The sequence below is a fragment of the Megachile rotundata genome, chromosome 1, assembly GCF_050947335.1.
Source record: "Megachile rotundata isolate GNS110a chromosome 1, iyMegRotu1, whole genome shotgun sequence".
Classification (NCBI taxonomy): domain Eukaryota; kingdom Metazoa; phylum Arthropoda; class Insecta; order Hymenoptera; family Megachilidae; genus Megachile; species Megachile rotundata.
The window spans coordinates 23,984,068-24,006,094 of NC_134983.1; the positions used below are offsets into that span (position 1 = coordinate 23,984,068).

A 22,027-nucleotide genomic window follows, 5' to 3' on the forward strand; every position below is an offset into this window, starting at 1 on the left:
TCGCTCCGTGGTGAAACAGTTTTGTTACTGGTCGACCAGAAACTGGTTTGGGCAGTTCAGCTGGCTCACTTTGAACGCTCCAATCGAAGCTGTCCGCGAACCGATAGTTTCGATCGGCGGCCATTTTCGTACATTAAGTCCCGGCAAAAATCTACATATTGTCCGAATCCACGGGGATCTCGAACCTGTTAAAATTTAAATACATTCGATCTGACGCGTTCCTTCAAATGTATCCACTTACATTCTTACGAAATATACAAAATGGACAAGTGTTACAAATCCTTATCGCAGCGTTACGAGTTTCTTGCAAACGCTGTAATAAAGTAACTTGGAAATCGTTATTTTTCAATCCCCATTAGCTTTATCGCGGTATCTTCGCACTTTTCACGCTGGAGACCCATAAATAGGCTTTCAGATAGCAACGTTATCGTTCGAAAATCGTTAAGAAGAATTTCTTGTTAGAGAGTAGCTTTATGAAAAATACCAAATGTTCGATGTTAATCCAAATGGGAGTTTTCTACATCGTACATTACATTTCGGTTTAAATATTTTCTTTACATTGAAATAAGACTTCACGAAAGGAAGTCAGTACATGTGAGAGTTTAGTTTTAGTATATCTTGGAGTGCGACGATTTTTAATCCAATTAAAAATGGCAGGATTTCGAAGTTTAAATAATTCCGCAGAACTATGGAATAAAAGTTGACGTCTGACATTTAGCGAACGTCTTTAATTAGAGAGATACGAAGCATCGAGGAAAAATACTGCATTCTTTAATTGCGGACAAACGCGCGTTTATTTTCACCTAATAAGCATGACGTAAAAATGCAGAATACCTTATGGGACATCGCAATAAGTAGAGATAATTACTGCGAGTCATCCGAAGTTCATAAACACCGGCTTTAAAAACGCGATTAACAGTCCGTACGTTCCGATCTCGGTATCCTTCGGACGGAGAATGGCCAAGGCTAGGACTGTCGAAGGGCAGTCGCAAAATATGAGAAATATTACAGGGGTAAAGAGGAGAGCGTGTCCTTGGGGGCAGATCAAGAGCAGCAAGAACGAGAGGGACTCGTCTATTTATTGGCTCGTTCGCGGAACGAACGCGCAACGATAAAAATAAGCAAAACCTTCGCACAAGCGGAAACCACGTACAGAGGCGTGCGATGCAAATTCGAGTGCTGATAAAATAAATGAAACTTCGTGAGAGTGGTATGTGGATAAGCGGGAAGAGCTAGACGATCGATATAGTGGTTGCAAGCAATCTCTGCGAACGGAACAAGCTTTACCGAGAGCTTGCAACGTGATGCCTCATTGCGCGTAAAAGGGTTTCTTTCGATACGAATCGAAACATGGCTGGCCAACAACCATCTTGCGAAACTATGTGAACTCTATGCGTTTCTTGTGTAAACGATATTCCCCAACTTTCGCTATAAACCACTTACCCCTTAATGTAATTCAAGGCACCTGAACTTCGATACACTTTCCTAATCCTAAGGTAAACGATCCTGTTTTCGGATATGTCAGAATGTGATGGATCACTGCTTTACTAGAATAATCTTGAATTAGTAAGACCTGAACAATACTTGGGATGAGTTAAAAATAGAACCAACTTAAAAGCTGCGAAATATCTATGAAGTATCTATGACTTAAGAGGATTTAAAACGTAAGAACGTATTGTATATCTTTCTCAGTGCAACGCTACAACAAATACATTTTATTAAACTGTTATGTACGCATCATACTGTCACTACACTAAATAATATTGAATATTTACATACTGTCAAATGAAGTGAGCAGTGCGGTATGAAACGTACGGAAGTACGAACGAAGTTCGTTACGAGGTAATATGAAATTTACGGTTAACCAAACAGTCAGTGTAAATAAGTAGTTAGCGAAGAGAAAAATAGAGAGGACGTCGGGAAAAGACGAGTGTTTAAATTTCCGTGTAATGAATTGCATATCATTTTCCTGTTTCGCTTCGAGCAGTGTTCAACGATAAATTCTTTCCTTAAGACCCTTTCTTCCCCATATTATGCGCCATTCGCTCACTCGTATCTTATATTTAATTCACAATTTTGCACATCTTAAACTACGAAGCGGCGATCAGACGGGCTCCCTTCGTCCGCGGCTAAAGATGGCGACGAGGCTCATGATTTCAAGGATTTCAAGGATTTTTAAAGATCGCCGTACCGCGTGGCATGACCGAAAATCAGTCGGTAACAAGCAGCGTGGCGTCGTAAAACGAACGTTTTACACTTCCGTTGGCCAGTTAACGCGTCGCGTAATCCACCGATCGGTCCTGCGACTCTCGAGACGGTTCCAATGTTCTCGTGAGATAAGACGATATCGATAACGACCGCCATTTAACCACTATGCCGTTGAATTTACGAGCCCCGTGTCGAGCGGCGTCCGTAAACGAAAAAAAAAAAAAACACGGCCCGAGGGAGAAGGAAAGAAGAGAAACCCACCAAGACGCACAAAGATTCTCGCGCAAACGTCCACGTAATTGCGTTCGCGTACGGTTCATTAGTCCGGCGGAGAGAGAGGGAAAGAGGAAGGGAATCGACGAGAAGAAGAGGCCGAAGGGTAGAAAGGAGGGAAAAGAGGAGGGTTTATTCGTGGAGCCGGTACGCTCGTTATCCGTTCGGTGCCTCGTAATATTTCGTGATTCCCCGGACCTGTTCTATCCCTTTCTCTCTTTCTCGAGGGCACCCTTAATTAGAAACTTTACTTTGCGCGTTTAAATGCATTACTCCTCGTAATATTGCACAATTTATACCCTCGGACCGTAACCGTGTACAAGATGCAACCCTTCATGGCCTCCTCCGAAAGAACCCAACGTAGACGCGATTCCGTAGTTTCTCTCGAATTGCTATTAATTAGACGCTGATTCGAACTTCCGTTAAGACCTCGCTTGCGTCGCGAAATATGTACTCGCACCGGATACTCTGCAGGTTAATCTCGTTATATTTCACTATTTTATTTACCGGATACCATGTTTATTTTCCTCCGTGCATTTTAATACGACTTTATTCCTGTGTGACCTCCGCGGCGTTTTCTTTCTATATTAACTCACTAACGTATTATTTTACTTTTTTATAGTTCTACGATCTTCATCAGTATTACTATTTTATCAATGCAAAATAATAAAAAATGTAGCTTCTTTTTTGTCAAGATGCAAATGTTGTTTGCGTCTCCTGTAACACAACGCTTTCTACTTTAAAACATATCTAACCATTATTATGAGAGTTACCTGTGTGCTACAATTTCTATTATACTTTTATAGCCATATTATTATGCCGAAGTTATAGTACAATGCTTCGAGCAATGCTTCAATTCAGTCGATGTTCAAATGGAATTTTGCAATAAATAATATATCGAACGAGTACCTGATCGTTTCAAAATGATTCGAATCCGCTGAAAGTCTCAATTATGTTAGTATCGAGTTGCGCAGTAAGTTGACGGTGAATATTAAACCGTGGAGGACCATGACTGGCTCCGTTTACAGTTTACGCCTGTCTTCTTTAGCTCGAGATGCCTGTTTCAATACTCTCTCCAATTTTTTAATTATTGACATTATAGTTATATACGAACTTGGAAGAATTCGAATTTTATAGTACGAAAGCGAATAAAACCTCGGAGACGGTTAATGAAATATAAATAAAGGCATTGATAGCTCTCCGGTCGATAATTGGAAAGTTTATAGAATCGGGAGAAAATCATACGGATCGTATAAAGTAATTGTGATTGAAAAATTTAGTTGGAAAACAACTATCGACGAGAACAATTCGGAAACGTGGGAAAAATTTTGTTTATACGTATACTAGAATTAATAGAAAATTAATAACGTTACGACAACTGAACGTTAGTAATACTTATTGCAGACATGTATAAATATCTAATTTCTGTATTAAATAACGTTGCATTATTTTACATTTAGAACAAACCTTATATTTTATATCTTTGATAACCTTATTAATCTAATACTAATCGTTGCTTCCTTATTTCATTGCCAGAGAACAGGCCAAGTGACAGTAAAATAAGCGAGAGTCCATTCGTTACCCCATAATCGAACTCGATCGACATCTAGATCGCTTTCGAGCGAGTCGAGTCGCGAATAACAATTTTACGCAAACTTTACGCGATTACGTTCCCGAATACGTTCCACGTATGGCGAGCAGATATTTGCTCGTTAGAACATTTAAGAGCGTTCACGCGACTGGCTTTCGAGTTAGTAAATTTCGCCTAGAACAAAGCGCCACGTATTTTTAACTTCGGCAGTTAACGACGACTCTGCTTACTTATGCTAACGATTTGGCCACAAAAGGATCATTCCACGTCGAAGGAATCCTTGAAACGTCGAAATGGCGCAACGTGATGCGAGCGGAGAACTCGATTCGCCCGAACGAATCACGATGTACCTTTCGACGAAGAAATGGACGGCGACCAAGGAAGACCATCACTGGTCAACTGGAAAAATACCTTAACATTCCACGTGTCTCGATAGTCGTCAAATTCTTCCTGTACGTGTTAAATTCGACGTGGAAAGTCAGTCGTAACACTAGTGGCAGCTTTTAACCCCCTGTGTGGGCAATCAGATACCTCAACGCTCACGTTTATATCTTCCTTTCACACGTGTTTATTTTATTGTGGAAACGTCGCAATTCTATGGAGGTGCAGATTTGTGTTTTAAAAAATTTCCAAGGGCAACACGGAGGTCAACTATGATCACATTTGAATCAAACCCACGATAAAGTCACTCGAAAATGATTTTATTCAATATAGATTGTCAACCGTAAAAGGTTAATGGGGAAGGCAGTGAAGATAACTGAAACGTAAGAGAAAAAACAAATTCGCTTCGTCGGATTGAATTTCTCTACAATTCCAGAAAATTAACATCAGAATTATTCGAGCATAAAAAATGCGAAATTAAATTGTATCGTATACTTGAAATAAAAGTTGAGTTAAACAACAAATAAGAATTTATTTGGACAGTAGCGATGCGTCGAGCCATGCGCGCTATTTGTTCTCCATTTTGTTTACGCGCACCGAAGGATGTTCATTTGCAATTCTGATGCACTTAAGCTTTTGCGTTTGGTTTCAGATAATTTCTCCATTCGGAGAAGTTCGTTAAGTACAGGTATGATTAGGTACAGAAATGGAGTACGATTTTAACAGGGAGGATTTCATACGTTTAAGAAGATCGCGAAGTAAATATCCAGGGAGATAAAATAACGAAGCCGCTGCCGTTCTTTCCACTGGAAGGATTAAACACGATATTTTCATTTCTGCTCGTAAGTCGCAATTATCTCTGATTGCGGCGCTACACGATGCGATTACAAATTGGATAAGGAATCTTCCTTTTTTATTCGTATTACCGAATAAGTGGGGTAAGCAGGACGGTTAAAAATTACTCGTTCATTATGCAATTCTATCTTCGTGTAAAACAGACGATTATGATTTCAATAAATTATCTTCTCTATTTCTGTCGGCGTTTAATAGGATATAGTGAGGAATAATTCATTCTCATGTTCCTCCGCGTATCTCGTTTCAAATAAAGATATTCTAAAACGGATAAATTATTCTCTTCCCCGCGTCGAATTAATAAAATACATAAAACTACCGTGAACGGTGTATCGAATATCTTATATTTCACTGTACTTGAAAAATTTTGAAAAAAATTATGGACTGAATAAAATTTTGTAGAATGAACAAATACAAAATTTTGCATTATATAATGCAACTTATTTTTATTTTACTTAAAACCCATTCAAAACATTCCACTAAAAATTGAAATATGACAGAATATACAAATATTTCCAAGCGTCGGTATTTAACATAAAAAAGGAAGCTCCCAAGTTAAAATTCTGCATAGAGAAGGAATTTGTCAGAACGTGGTCTTGCACGGGGGTCCATTGACCGTCCGTGTACGCTCATAAATATTCTCTCGAAGTAAGAACCATAAAGAAACCGCTCGCGGCCCGAAAGGGTTGATTTTTTCCTGTGTCCGGTCGGAAGCGAAACGAAGAATAAAGAAAAGAAAAAAGAAAAAGAAGCTAGTCGGTCTCGCTGACCGAACAAGGTAACCGCTCCTCGAGGTAATAACCGAGCAAGGACAAAAGGCCTCGCCTCCTGTTCGTTTATACGACTGGTCACGCCAGGATTAAAAGGGTTGCACTGCCACCACTTGCATTTGTTTGCCTCTTCGAAGTCTTTTAACGGAATTGGAACGCTTGTGATGGACACGCTGTACCGAGATTGAAGCGACACTAACTCCAAGTAGCTGAACGTGTTTTTATCTTAGGATGTGTGACTTCTTGCTGAAGGTTTATTTTATAGGGAGAGGAAATATTGTTGTTATTATTGCATGCTTTCAACTGATGATGGATGTGTTAGATATCAGTCGATTTATTTCTGTAAAAGTATGGCAAAGTTAGGATTTAAGTTGGTATACAATAAACGTTCAATTTCATGTGTCACTTTTATTACAGTAATTGATTAACAGCTCCTACTTGCAGAATATCGCATGAAGGGATACCAGTGCATTTTCACTGCTAAATATTTGCTCATCGTTGCTTTCAGATATATCAATAAATTCTTCTTCGAGTTGTTAAAAAAGAGATCAACATAAACGAACATACTGTGATTGAAGAATCTGAACAGTTGACCATAATTTTCTGAGAGGGATCAATATATCGGTAACGAATCAAAGGCCAAAGATAATTCCAAGAAAGGAGGAATATTGAAAATAAAAGGAAAAATGTAGGGGTGTCGGGTCTGGATGAATTTTAAGCGTCGGTTTCTGTCTACTAATTAGCCTGAGGCCGAGACTCGCTTCACGGTTCCATCAGCATCGGACCCACAAGCGTATTTTCATTACGACCGTTTCGAGAATATCGCAATAGATCTGTTCCGAATGTACGAAAGGAATGGAAAGAGTTAATTAAGCCAATCGGACGCGGTGCCTGTAATTAAACCATATGAATCCCTTGACGCGACCTCGTCCACTCGAACTTTACCAGCTGCCATCTTGCTTCCTCCGCCAATACTCGATAAGCTTTTCGTTCCGCCTCACCTGCCTTCTAATCATGTCGATACAAATCGATGCATCCGAATGAAATTAATTTTTTAATGCAAGGGAGACAGAATCAGTTGATCAATTTTTCCTGTCTACGCTCGGATAATATTCGTCCTCCATTTTGTTAATGAGGGAATAATGTTGATGATAAAAAGGAATCACGAGTGAGAAAAGTTTAAGGAACACTGATATGAATGATTAGATTTATGGACGAATTTATGTATCTGTAAAGACATATGATTAGGATATTGTTGAACATGAATTTAACGAATGAATTTGTCGAGGCATCTAATATACGATGTTGTGGTATGCCCAAGTAGCTTTAAGATAAAGTATGAAGATAGAAAGCAGAATGGTACATGCATAAAGTTAATGAATGGAAGTGAAGCAGTACGGATGTACTTAATTACAAGCGGTAAAAGTAAAAGTTTGCAGGTTTAATAAAGTTCTTGTAACAGAAGGAAGATAATTTAATTAGTAGCGATAAAATTAAAAGTTTGTAAGTTTAATGAAATACTCTGAAAACAAAGCTCAAGATTACAATACTAATAGGATCTCCAAATTATAAAAACAACAAGGGAGTTTAGTATGCAATTACTTAACTTTTCGAAGGTACAGGTCTTTTATGCAAATCGTTCACCAAGGAATCCCTTAAGATCCAAAATGTTGAAGACGAATGTTATCTTAAGAAGGATGAATCACAGACCACAAGCAGTTCAAATCAAGAAAGCTAAATATAAATGTAACTGGTAGATATTTGTCAACGACGACGAATCGCACGAAAGATAAGCGTGCCACAGGAAGACGTACTATTGCACGAGTATGACGACATTTTTGGCACGCGACACTCGAAAATAGACAGAACGATGTCGAACGTATAAATATTCATGAAATTACGTCCAAGCGTAATTCTATAGGTTAGGTGTGCCGTCGGACGCCTAGACGCTCCGAAGACGCCCGAAGGGCAAACGTGACCAGCTTCGTTGACTTTACGACCGCTAAACTTTGCCTTTATAGTTTCGCGCTCCGAGTGGCCCACAAAAAGCCAAATGGCCACACCGCGTCGTTCCGTTCTGCCACGGGATACCTTCTTAAATATGTGACACTCCGCTTCCGCAACATTTACCCTTTACCGACATGCCCTTTCCACCGATTTCACCGTTTTACGCTGTGTTACTTCTTTCGAGTTCCATACTCAACGAGGTATACCCATCTCAAAGATTACTTCCCATTGCTGATCATTTTTAGAGTTGTTCCTAACTTTTCATACTTTTGAGCTACATGCAACGCGTATCCATATGTACATACATATGTACATACATGCATGTACACATACGTTCACACATACATAAGTACATACATACATGAATGAATACATACATGCACACATACGTTCACACAAATACATACATACATGAATGAATACATACATGCACACATACGTTCACACATAAATACATACATACATGCATACATACATGCATACATCACACATGCATACATATTGGGTACAGATACATACAATAACCTTCACAAAACGCGTGTTACGTATTCATCGACGTCCAAGCTAGTTACAATCCAGAAATGGTCAAATTATCAGAAGAAGATTACGCTATAAACATTCTCCAAGATTCATCGACGCTTCCATCGATACTTGCAGTCCTCTGCAGATATTTATATCAACATCCCGTAGAAATATTACGCTTGAAGAAGAGATTAAATAGCTGTAAATCGAGAAGGACGCGAATTAACTGGTGTCTCCAGCAGAGTAGATTTTTCCTTCATTCTTCTTTAATCACGGAACGGGAAGATTTGCGTAAAATATACGAGTCGTTAGAGGCTTCGATGGAAAGTTTTCACCGTGAAGATATCGTGCCGCAACACGCGGTCATTTCCGAGGAAGTTGAACCAACGCAAACGGTTCAGCTAAGCAGCCAACCCACGGTTTAAGCCACGGGGTATTCATCAAACTTTGAAACTTTGACGGACTTATGCTAAATCGTCCTCCATCGCTGCACGGAATCCGGAGGAGTTGCGTTATCTACGCTTGGAATTCTGAATCGCAGCCAGAAGATGGAAATTGCGACCCTGGAGGGTTGAATTTCCTTCCTCTCCATTACGCTTTCTCTCCATTAAGCTTCAACGATTGTATTCCACAATCAATAACTCATCTTTCCGTGATTCGTGCTGACGAAGCAATTACTTTTAACCATAAGGTTACTTTAAAAGTTAAGATTTTGGTAAAAAATCTATCAGTAACATTTTCTGAAAGTCTTGAACAAATGATCTTGTATTTGACAAATGATGTAATTGTGTAAACAGTAAGTCTACAAATTGCATCCGCATCCTTCGAAAAATCTATATCCCTTGAAAATCGTTTGACAATGGCAATTTCAAAGATATCAATGTAAGAAGTTAAAAAGGGTTGTACACAAAAATGTCCTTCGGTTAAAGAGTCGAAATAGGGTGTCCCGCGTCGAGTCGTTCGGAAAAGCAATAAAACTATAAAAGTGGTCAGAGAACGGAAGGGTTGAGCAAGGTCCGCGTAACCCTTCGTCGACCTCGTCCACGTTAATTCCATCCACCTCTAAACTACCTTTGAACGAAAGCCATTTAAGTATCCTCCGTTGAGATACGTTCGGAAAGTTGGCCGTCAGTTGTTCGAGAAACTCGAACGAAGAAAAATCGAATCGCGATGCTACAACGGGACACCGGTTACAAGTTCTGTCCAAATTGTGTAGTACAGTTCCAAAAAGTTTCCTAGTTCGTGGACGAATCCCGCGGAGAAATTTATTCGACGGAGGAGAAACGCGAGTTTGGTCGAAAGTGGATAGAGAAAAATATTCCCATAATTTGGGGACCCAGTTTATTTCCAAAAGTTGTTTACGAGTGCAACGTTCACGGTGATAAGATTTCGGTGTTGTTTATCGACGAGTGGTTCGGAACAGTTGCCCCGAAATATATCTGTCGATTGGTTCGGTGACACTCGAGTTGTGGAAACAGAACGGATAATGGCGTCACGAAATACGCTTCAAGATGGCGAAAGTTTGGGCTGGGTTCAATCTAATTATAGACAACCTTCGAGGGGATAGAGGATCCTCGAGCAGGCTTGTATTTCTGGCTGAGCTCTGTTTCTCTTTTTCATTGCGAAGGGTAAACAATGGGAAACTGGGTGGGTCTTTAGATACTTTTGAAAATCGATATCGTTCTCGGATGTCTGATGTAACTAAATTCTTTTCGTTCGTCATCGAAAAACTGCCTTTAATTATTGTAGTTGTTCTTGCAAAATTTTTGACTACGATTTTCGAGTCATAGGTGTATTTTCCAAAGGAACAAAGAATTCAAATTGGAAAATATTTAAATAACACTATCGTAAAATACTTGTGTACTCGGATTCGAATTTCTTCTATAACCACAGTGTATTTTAACTATTTCGATTGCTTAATTAAGGTTGTCTGAAGCAACCTCGACGGATCTCGAGAATGGAGAATTTATAAACGTTCGTCGTTGACATCTCGAAATGTTTCTTTTTCTTCGCTGTCTCTGTTCACGCACGAAAAGTATGGCATCACGAGGGACCCTCGTGAAAAGCACGACCCATGACGTAATCCCAAGGGAGTTATGGGAAATGAATTATTACATACGGAGCCATAGGCGACGGGGAACGAAGCCAGACAAAATGGTGTCTCGAAAGGAATGTCAAACTCCATCTCGATTCTGTTCTCTTCCTTCTCTCGTTGCCGAGAAAACTTGTTACCCTCGACCTTCGGGAAAAACAACTCGGCGTGAAACGAATTTTCGTTCAAAAGACGAGGAAGAGAGGGGAAAGTTCGATCGGCTCCTTTTTCAGCGTTTCATAAATTGAAATCCGATCAAACTCGTTCGATCTAAAATTTCACCGTTCTCCAAATAAATGCCTCATTCTTCGAACGAACGAATCCACGCGTTCGAAATAGCTTCGGTTAAGATTGAATTCAAGTTCAAGAAACGTCTAAATTTCTGATAGCGATCCTGATCTGTCGGGAAACGAGCATATCTTCGCTTTTGGCGGGCGCGTAATTTCGAATCGGGGGTAATCGAAGATAAATTTTCAGATTTAGCCGAATAAACTTGATCTTCGGAACGGAATGCGACAATAATACGCAAAATACGAGAATCAAGTTGGCTACTGCAAGCAAAACACTATAGTTGAGTTTAACGATTGCGCTCCAATTTGGATCCTCTTTAAAAAGATATTTATCTTCTGTAAACTTCGTATTCTTTATTTTTCATTCTTTAACATTTTAAGAAGAACAAACGATTATTTTTAAAGATAACAGAAATTATATTTTTCTTTCGTAATAGGCTTCGTCAATTTTCGAGCAAGTTAAATGAAACCATTCATAATTCCCTCAAGCCTTGCAACTTAAATGGATAGACTTATTAGTAAAACTCACTACTAATGATCAACTACTATGCAAAAATGTAAATGTATCCCCGGACCGTCTTCTAAACGTTAATTAAGAAGAAAATATTATCGTTCTGTATTTCACATAACTCAGATATAATGAAAATAGTAGGGTTAAAGGGTTCCTATTAGAATGCAAAGCTTGAAATAATGCATGAGAGATTTCTTGGAGTTCGAATAATTTATATGCGTATAATACTAAAGTTTCTTCTAATGAGTAGTACACATGCTTACGTGTAGCGCACATTTCTATATTATTTCTTTGAGACGATAGAAAAGACGTAAACGTCAATCTTTTTTGAAACAGAAACGAAAATTGTAGGAAATAAAAATGAGAGGAATTTGTCTATCTTTAATCAGTTACTTGATTAATTCAACTGTTTATTTAACAATTAATTACTACTCTAATATAAAATAGTAGACATGAAGTACATTCATAAACATCAGTTAACATTACATCGAGCTTTGATAATGGGTGAGTCATTCATAACCAAGTTGTTCTAAATTTGTATAAGTTTTTAACTTTGTCTAATTCTGAAAGGCTATCCTACTTCCAGACATCTACCTTCAGGAACGTATCGAAGCAACCGCCATGAAACAGTGTAGCAAGTTGAACGAGCAATTATCCAACTTGTCACCTTAATCCAACGGATGTGGCTAACCATACGATGGACTCGCATAGTCAAAGGACAGCCAGGTAGACCAGCTATCGCCGAAACTACAGCAGCAGGTTAATTACAGCTTAATTGCTACTCATCCCTCCTCCTATTTCGCGTCGGAACACCACAGTTTGAACCAAGGAACCTATTTTACCCCGCAAACACCGGCTCGTCCCTTCGTTCATCGCTATTTCTCCCTTCGCTAAATTTTAACAGCCCTTTCCTCCCTTTCCAACATATTCTCCACTGACCAAGCATCGCGAAACGTCTGTTCGTTGTATTCTTGCCAGGTCTCGCATATGTAATTGTATAATTTACCCTGCAATTTAGCTCGCGGCTAATTTCTATAATTTTACCACGGTCCTCGAAGCAAATTCAACTCAACCCCTTTGTCGGGAGCCAGCGGGGCAGATAGGTAGGTTCTTGCCCTGGGATTCTCCCAGGGGATTATTTTGGGAGATATTTGAATCGTTGACCAGGCTGGGGCGTTTCTTTGACCTCTCTTGATCGTTTTATTGGTTGATGCTCCGTGAATACGCGCCGTGATGGAGGGGTGTTTCGCGAGCACAGAGGGCGATACCCTAGGAGTTCAATTTCAGGGGTTGATTTTTGTTCGTTAAAATAATTCTCCAGTCACAAGTTATCGAGATATTAAGAGGATAATTCGAATTTAATTTTATACATCCTCACTCTTTTTACTTCATTCTTCTTCAAAATTTGTTTACTCAGGAAATAAAACAAATACAAGTACCTGCATCAATGATATGTTAGACAAGATGCAATTTATTTAAAAGATAATTCAACTAATTAAAATTATTTTAAAAAATCATGCAACTCCACAAGGCAAAATTTGTAGCGTAGAATGAAATTTTGGTGGTTTAATATTATACCGAGTGAGTATATATTCTTCTGACAATCGTTCACGGAGATAAAACGAAAAGACAACGAAGGCAGGGTCCCGAAAGAATTTTAACCAAAAATCAAAGGCAGAGCTAGCTGCAGATGTAAGAAATCACCTCCAAATTATGGAACCACGTTTCTGACTCGATGCCAAGAAGTCTTGCCAATATCCTCCGCGACGGTATTATGCGAAAGTCTGCTTTTCCGGAATGTTACACGTTGCAAAATAAATTCATTTATATTCAGAAATTTTCTACTTAGACCACATATAAATTTTCCATATTCAAATATGTCTCACATACAAATATTAATATCAATAAGTTTCAGGACGAAGAGTGAACGATCTGAAAAATTGCTTCTATAACAGTTCCACAGTTCTCGCTATAAAACATGAATAAATGTGATTGATAATATCAATAGCAAGCAAGGTTGAAATTGTAGGATTCGGAGATGACGGGGTGATGATAAACGTACGCGTCGGTTCGAATCAAAGCGTGCAATCGTAGATATTATATTCATGACTTACAACGATCCCGTTCAAGACGTTAATTTCGTGGTTAAAATTTATAGCCGACGAGATACGCTCGCGAAGAATTGGAAGCAGCGAACGCGACGAACGAAACGTTCTTTGACCACGAACATATTTCGTATTAGTTGTAAACCAACGACGTCAACGATCGATTTATAATAACAAACGGTAATAAACAATACCGCGTCTATCCTACAAAACGTTTATATACAATCATCTGTATACGTTCTCTCGTTATTTAACGAGCAGACGTTGAAGACGTGTTTATACGATCAAAACGTCCTAACTGTTGCGCGCATTTTACTATTGCTCGTGGGTGGCAATAAGTTCGAAAGATTGACAGTAAAATACTGAGTGTAACCGATACATTATCACTTATTTATTTTTATACACTTTCTGCAGGGAGGATATACAACTTTTAGAATTTTTTAATACAATTTATATCCGAGTATTTTAGAATTTTATAGCATATTTAATTTTAAAAAATAGGACTTGTAACTCATTTAATATTTCAATGTTTAAGAACTTGTAATTCATTCAACACCTAAATATTGCAGAACCTGTAACACATTCAAGATTTACATATTATAGAATTTGTAATACATCTAATCACAAGTATGTAATACAAACATTACAGTATACGTAGCATATTTAATACAGTGAATATCATGATGATTATAATACATTCAATGTATAAATATTGCAAGTAGAATAAGCTATAATATTTCGTATTTATCATTAAGTAATAATGAAAGCCAAATTATGAGAGAAAGAAGATAAGCAATTGCAAAGAAGAAGTAAAGGAAGAAACGTAGGTGCGCAATGTTCGATCGGTGTCGATCAAAGCATGTCGTAGTCGAAGCGTGAAAAGCAAGAGCCCGAAGTGACACTGTAAGAATACTCGAAGCGTCTAAAAATGTCAAGGTTTAACATTCTCGCGTGCAACGACGCCCTTCGAAACTCCCTTTCTCCCATCGATTCTCCCATAGCACTCGAATTGTCGTATCAACCCGTGTCACGTCGAACCTCAAGGCAAGAATACCCATATTGGTTCGATGATGCAAAATTTATTGACAGATAAAGAAGCAAAAAGTGCAAAAATATACGCAAGCGTGAAAAAGGAATATGGTGTATTATCGTAACCACCGTAATATCGTCGTACGCAGTAGCCGTGTATCATTAATAAAGGAACAGTAATGAAGCTAAATAATTTACGAGTCGAGTTAAGTGTGTTTTATGTACTAACAGACATGAACTGATAATAGCTCTCCTTTAACAGCGCATCAAAAATAATCTAACGTAAGCAATATAGATATCTAGTATTCCCATTTCTCGTTTATGCTTTTCCACAATTTGTTTAATAGTATCGTTAATACGATAATATTAATATTATCACACGTACTTCGGTAATTATCACAATATTCGTACTTTTTAGTAACGCTTCCATTTACGACTTAATTCATCTCTTGTAACTATTTTCAATTTCTAATGAGCAGTAATTCGGAAATTATAAATATTGCAATTTGTAATTTAATAATTTGATCATCGAAGACGTTAATAAACTAGAAATTTGGAAATTTACAATGAAAGAAATTAAAAAATTCACCTGATAACCCAAAACCCCAATTTATACTGCAACATTTTTACGAGCAAGTTCGTGCAAAAATTGAACTAGAAATTTAATCAACGTTAAGCTAATTGCCACAATGTACCGAGCCTATCGACAAGAAGGGTGTTTTAAAAAGGCGGTAAAAATAGTCGAGGAAACGAGGTCTGCTCTTTGTTTCTTTTTATCGTCCACTCGTTCGAGACTTCGATCTCCTTCCCAGTCGGAGTATTCGTGTCGCGTCGCACGAAAATATGGAACGTGACGGAAAGGGCGAGATTTACGGTCGTACGAAAACGTGGAGAACGCTTAACGCGCTCAAGTGACGGGAATTCTCTTATCAGTCGCAACTAGCGTGATACTCGCGTTACAAACGAGCTGCTTATCCACGCGCGAACTTACACGCACTCGCGCTTGCTTCTTTCGAAGAAAAATGGTGACAGTTTACCCTGAGAGGTCTTTATGATTTGTTATAGTATCTGTGCGTGGCTGGTAAGTTGGCACGCGAATGTACAGCACGCACGCTGTACCCTTGCACTCTAAGGGACAATCTAGAACTTATAAGATAAGTCAAATGTAGAATTTAGAAAAAGCCTAAGACTGCAATATGTGACATTTCCTGTAAAAATGATTTGCTAATAAAAAAATTTTACTTCAAATAAGTGGTTTGAACTTCTTTACCTAAGATACAGAATATTACAAATTATAAAACTATAAACTATTACGAATTAGAAAAAGAAACCTTATAATCATAAAGATGTCTTCTGCATGTTTATGTAATTTCATAAATCCTCGAATTTCCGTGAACACATTTTTTGCTTTTGTCAGAACAAAGTGTAAAAATAACTATGAACTATAGATGACTTTCCCCTGCCAGCTCGTAAATTCGTCAAACTTCCTTCCAAATCCAGATACTTAGGTGCGTAAAGAAAAACCATTTCGATAACTCCCGTCATGGCTAAGATTCATGAATTATTGCTTATCGCACATGCGTTAATAAAAAAGAGAAACAAAAAATATTTCCTAGTATTCTGGCAACGCTCTCGTGTATACAGAGTGATTCAGCGTTGGTACATTCGTTGTAAACTTATTTCATCTTTCCTGTTAACTAAAGTTTTTAATTTTTTTTGGTTATTGACAAAAATTGCTCGATACTTTTGATACAGCCTGTATATTCCTACACCACTATCACTATGAAACGGTTGAATCTGTCTTGGTATCTCAATCACAAGGACATTAAAACTTTTCTCATCTTTCCCTAATCTTGAAAAATGGCCTCTTTCGGATGTACCCCGGAACTTAAGGTAAGTACTTATATATTACACAATTCCGCTCAGACGTCATAGGACACCTGCTCGTTCGGATAATCTTCAACTATATAGAATAAATTATTTAAATTATAGAGTAGCGTATATTTATGGAGGCGCGGTCAGTGTTAGTCGAGTAGAAGGAAATAAAATGTTTGACTATCTAAATGTCTGCAACGACGGAAAACACGTTTCGTTACGAGGACGGAAGTCAAATGTCTACATATTTTATCATTATTCGCTTAGTATTAACATGGGATCGAACAGAAAATGACTGAAATATTGAAATTAGTAGAAGCGATTGACAATCTACGCACCACAGGTACACAAGGAACACAAGCTCCAATTAGCAAGCACTCTAATAAATTATGAAGCTTGCAAATTCTCGAGTTAAAAAATTTCTTAACTTCACGAAATTTCAGAATGAAATAATTAATGCTGCCTGGTAGAATCTCGTTCTACATTGCCAATTACCACACCACCGTAAACTTAATTGATCTACATCAAATCTCAAATGATATAAATTTAACTAACCATGTAATTAACACTAACCAGACAGTTTATGTAAATTAATGTATTCTGTTTATCTAAGGTGGGTCATTCTGACTCGTTAAGATGGGTAGATTTACATTTGCACTTAAATTTTTATTGGTCTACATCGGATTCTTCTCTTATTATCATTAGTTGCAGAACTATCTGTTCATTGAACCTACTGCACTATTTTTCTTTCTGCTTAATATTTGTCAGTAATCTAACTACTACTTAACTGCTGCATAGCATTGCGTATGTAATTATTATTTAACTAAATATGGGTTAAACAATATATGTACATATATACATAATTATCAGAATCCTCTCAATACACGATTTTTAAAATCGACTGTACCCATTAATGGAAACATGACGCAGTTGCGGAGAAACTCGGGGTAATTACTCTGCGCACGGTTTGAACTGCGCTTCGTTCATCATCGTAGAGCACACGATTTCCATTTGAACCGCGACCTCATCTCCGTCCAACTGCCTTCAAATATTTATCCTCTAATCTAAATTCAGATTGATGCAAAGCCGAGCCCCGGTCGAACATCATAGCTCGCGCCGCTTCCGAAAAATCCTTTCCACATTCATGAGCGAAACGACGCGGCGGACAAGCGCGTCTAGCCGCTCCGGGGAAAATGGGCATACTTTTACACTTCAATTTCTTCCCGATGAAATTCCGCGCGGACCAAAACTTCCGCCATGCGGAACAGCATATGTAAATACAAAGAGAACTGAGAAAAGTGGACCGGATATTATTCCGAAAGCAAAAGGATACCATTGGCGTAATCACATTACGACACTGGACAAACATACACATATGCAACATGAGTGTTTGTTATGTTGCACTTTAAAAATCTTCGAAGTTATGGAGTCTCAGATTTTTAAACTGCTAAATATCTATATTTCCTAATTTCCAATTTTTTAATTTCTAGATATCTAAATTTTCAAACTCCCAGGTTTAAATTTCTAAATTTTGAAATTCACAAAGTTCCAACGTAACAAATATCAAAAATTCAAATCTTGATAAGCTACTAATGTTTAGAGCGTTATTAGCGCTGTAAATAAATTTGGAGAAGGCGATCCGGGGCAAAAATCCTAGTTACGCCAATGTCCATCGCGGCTGTTGAGAACGTGAGGAGAGTTTGTAGGACGGCTAGAGGGTGCAATAGCAGGGGTGAGGGGTATCAGAGCGGAAGAATCGCTTCGAAGAAAAGAATGGGCGAGAGGAGATGCATTTTTCGTGGGAAGACGAGGAGGTTCGTTGGGTCGACTGTGGTATGGCTACACACGTGGTCGACCGAGAGAGGCTGGGTCATTTCGGTGGCTGGTATTGAGCCGATGCGCGCGCATCAACCCTCTTTTCAACCCGGAAAGATGACGAGACACCCATTGCGCCGATCTTCGAGCACAGACGCCCTTTCCTCCATCATGTTTTCGAATTCTCCTTTCTTTCTCTAAATAATTGCAGCGACTATTCACTCAATGAACAAACAGCGATTTCTGGTTAACCATGCTGTACTCATTGTGGACAAGGGAATCTCTTATTTTGATTTAACAGGAAATCGATATCGATATTTATTCTGTCGACGTTCAGATATCGTGTGACATTTCAACAATGGTCTGTTCAACTGTTTCACTCAAAGATATTTCACTGTACCTTCGATAATTAACGAAGTTCGATATATTATCCACTCCTAATTTAAACATTTAAAAATTCCGAATACATGCGATTTCTCGAAATGTCAGGAAAGACTCACCTACAGGTTTTCTATAAGGAACCCATCAAAAGAATATCAGTATTTTCCCGATCACGTCGTCCGTTTATAGCGACCTCCATTTTTATCCGCATCCTTCGTTTCGTAATCGAAGAATCTTCCTTTCCACCTGTCGAAATATTAATATCGTTCCAGCGAAACTTCCCCGACGCTTTACTACGTTTCCCAGTCCCTTTGTTCTTCTTTCCAGAATTTTCCAGCGAAATATCGTTCAGAGTGCACCGTCGACACGTGTTTCGAGTGCAAAGGGTTTAAAAAAGTATATAAAAACACGCGACGGTAGAAAAATACTGGCGAGTAGACCGAAGGCAATTTAAGAGAGAGAAAAGGAAAAAAAGATACTTGTACGCCGAAGGTCTCCGGAAAAGGGGTAGACGAAGGTATTCTTTTTATAACCCTTTCCATGGCACGCCGCTGGAAACGGCAATGCAACGACGGTCATTTACCTGATACCTCACCTTGACAATAAAAAAGGGGAAGAAAAAAAAGAGGAAAAGGGTTTAGCCCGTACACGCGAGGTGTAATAAACGAATTTGAGGACGAAAACACGAAGGCTGACCAGGAAGGACGATGCACAGGGAAGAAAAACCCTTTCCTTTTCAACGAATCGGGTGCAAAGAAAGGGTTACGCTGACCGTTTTTTCACCGTTATCTGGTTGACAAATCATGGCGGACGGTAAACCACCAAGCTGACAGGTGAAGGTCTGAGACAGTCTTCGCTCAAGGTCTTCAGACTCGACTACGCGGAGATTTGTGTTCTCTTCAAGGTGAAATTAGCTTCAAGGTCCTCGCGTGTGGGAGATCTTCATCCTCAAGGTAAACGTTTATAAGTTCTTTAGAGAGATATAGATATAAGCGGTACGTGCTGGATAAAGAAAGTTTAAAACAGTCATTTCACTGTTATACTGTTAGACTTCTAGCAGACATATCACTTTGATGATACCACTTTCACGGGTACGTCCCTTCGATCCGATAAAGATATTCTTTTATTTACTCGACTATATTCAGTCCACTCTGTGCAACAAATACTGCCAACAAAAGCAAATTTAAAATCTGATATAATCACAACCCGATATAATAGACACTACTTGATTGCTATACTTTTGTACAGATAAAAGTATAAACATTGATCTGAGGTTTCAAAGGCAATTTTGTATGTAAAACTTCCTCTTTTCCATGCCCGATTTTTCAATATTTTCTGCATCGTACGATACATAACGAACGATACTTCCGCTGGCAGGAATAAAATTTCTAATTCCCGCGCTACAAATAACATCTTTAAATAACGAAGAGTTTCTCACAGAACGGATATAAAACACTCTGAAAACCACCCTCGAATATAAAAATAAGCCACGGACAATGGCTCGTTACTCCCACTCCCGAGATGATTACATATTCGAAACGCTTTTGGACGAAGTAAGTAAACGCGGTGGATCGTCCAGGGGACAACTTATAGTCGTACAGGCGTGTAACAAGTAAAATTTACAAATTTCTTCCTCCGTTATGCGTCGGTCCCCGTGACCGTGTTCCATCCACCCACGTGCTTGCGAAATCGCGATTTACGAGGATCCGCCCGTACCCGGTCAACTGCAACTTTGAGTATCAGCGACGATAACAAGTTTCGTTGGTCCCGTAATACACGAGATAGGCTGCCATGTACCAACGTTATAATAAACTTTGCATTATATTCCCAGCGTTACACCACCGGTACCAACCCGGTATCATTCACCTACGAGCTCTCCTTTGCCCTCTGCGGCTTCCTCACGATACCTGATACCGACTAATGCTGCTCAGATAACAGAGAAACCTTTGTTTTAGAGTACGCTACGTTTTAGCATCGATATCACCTGTTTTTCTAGTCCACGGATATCTGAACCTGGTTGCATTCCTTTGATAAATACAGGAATTTCAATGGCTGACTTTTTAGTCTGACTCCTAATCGAAAGGCAAATTAGAATTTGTAGAATTGAGATACTACTCGTGAATTAAACCCTTGTATAATATAGACACGGTACTCTGAAAAATTAATGAAAAAAACTACCTCCACATTCATGACCTTAATACAATAACCTTAATACAATAACTCTGAAACTAGTAAATGTCCCAAGACTCGTGGACTCGAATGTATAAACATTCTTAGCGTAAGAGGGTAGTCCTAAAAGAGTCGAAGTTTTTTTCCTCAGAGAATACCTGAAACAACGATTAGGCAAGTTCTTGGAAAGCGGAAGTAGGGTGTCTCGTAAGAGCAAAGTTTCAAAAGTGTCATTCGCGACGACAGGCTGCAGGCCGGCAACTTTTCATAATCAGACCGACGAAACTTCGCAGGCTCTCCCTGGTAACATCCAAGTTGGAATGCGGGGAATGGAAAGGCAGTGATTCGCGAGCCAGAACACGCGGAGAGGGTGAAACGATAGCATTAGAGGAGGTTTCAGGAATGAGACGAAAGTCAGAGGGAGAGAGAAGTCGAAATAAAAGGAGAACAGAGTTACCGAAGGTGAGACAGGTCCCCGATGGGGTGAGACAACAAAAGTTCAATTCCAAGGAACGACGGAGGAAAATCTTTCCAGTGATTGCATTTTCTCGTCTCAGCTTCTGACGTTCGTTGCTTGTAATCCGCTTTCACGGAGATCGTCCTCGCTCCTTTTTCCGTCAACGAAATTGGAACTAGATCGGATCGGGATTGATATAAATATTTAAAAAGAGGAACGCCGCGATAGCTGATCTCCATCGATTTCTGATCCCTTGACTAATGTAATCTGGGCAAAGGAAGGAATTTTTTGCTTCGTTTCTCACACTTCCCAAATTTTTAAATCGGGAATGTTAAACATTCTAAACCTTGAAATTCTAATTTGTTAAATTGCAAGTCCTTAAATTCTATCTGCCAAAATTCTAATTTCTTAATTTAATCCACCTACATTCTAAACTCTTACATTTCTAAATCTCCATACTTGGAATCTCTGAGATTCAAAATGAATAACACCATAAATGGATCATGCAAGCGCACGCTTCACCAATGAAGACGTGCCTGTGCATAATACATGAAAATCTAGCACACTAGCAAGTAGTCACAACGAAAGTCGGCTACGTTATTCAGGCCGATTGCTACAAGTATTAATTCGATCGAGTATGGCAATCACAGCATCACAATTGAACGCTCACGCGAAGCAAAGACGATTTGCAAAGAATAA

General features: G+C 38.8%; 1 protein-coding gene and 1 long non-coding RNA gene across 8 annotated transcripts in view; one reads left to right on the forward strand and one right to left on the reverse strand.

Annotated features, from left to right (window-relative positions):
- LOC143264619 (uncharacterized) overlaps positions 1-22,027 on the reverse strand; it is a 392,045-nt gene that overhangs the window by 274,376 nt on the left and 95,642 nt on the right. The window lies entirely within an intron of this gene.
- LOC143264634 (uncharacterized) overlaps positions 19,488-22,027 on the forward strand; it is a 38,540-nt gene continuing 36,000 nt past the window's right edge. The window contains exon 1 of one of the 4 annotated variants that reach the window (XR_013038476.1): positions 19,488-19,655. This is a non-coding gene — a long non-coding RNA (uncharacterized LOC143264634). The remainder of the gene's footprint in view (positions 19,656-22,027) is intronic. The other 3 variants (XR_013038467.1, XR_013038466.1, XR_013038468.1) reach the window with 3 other exon arrangements.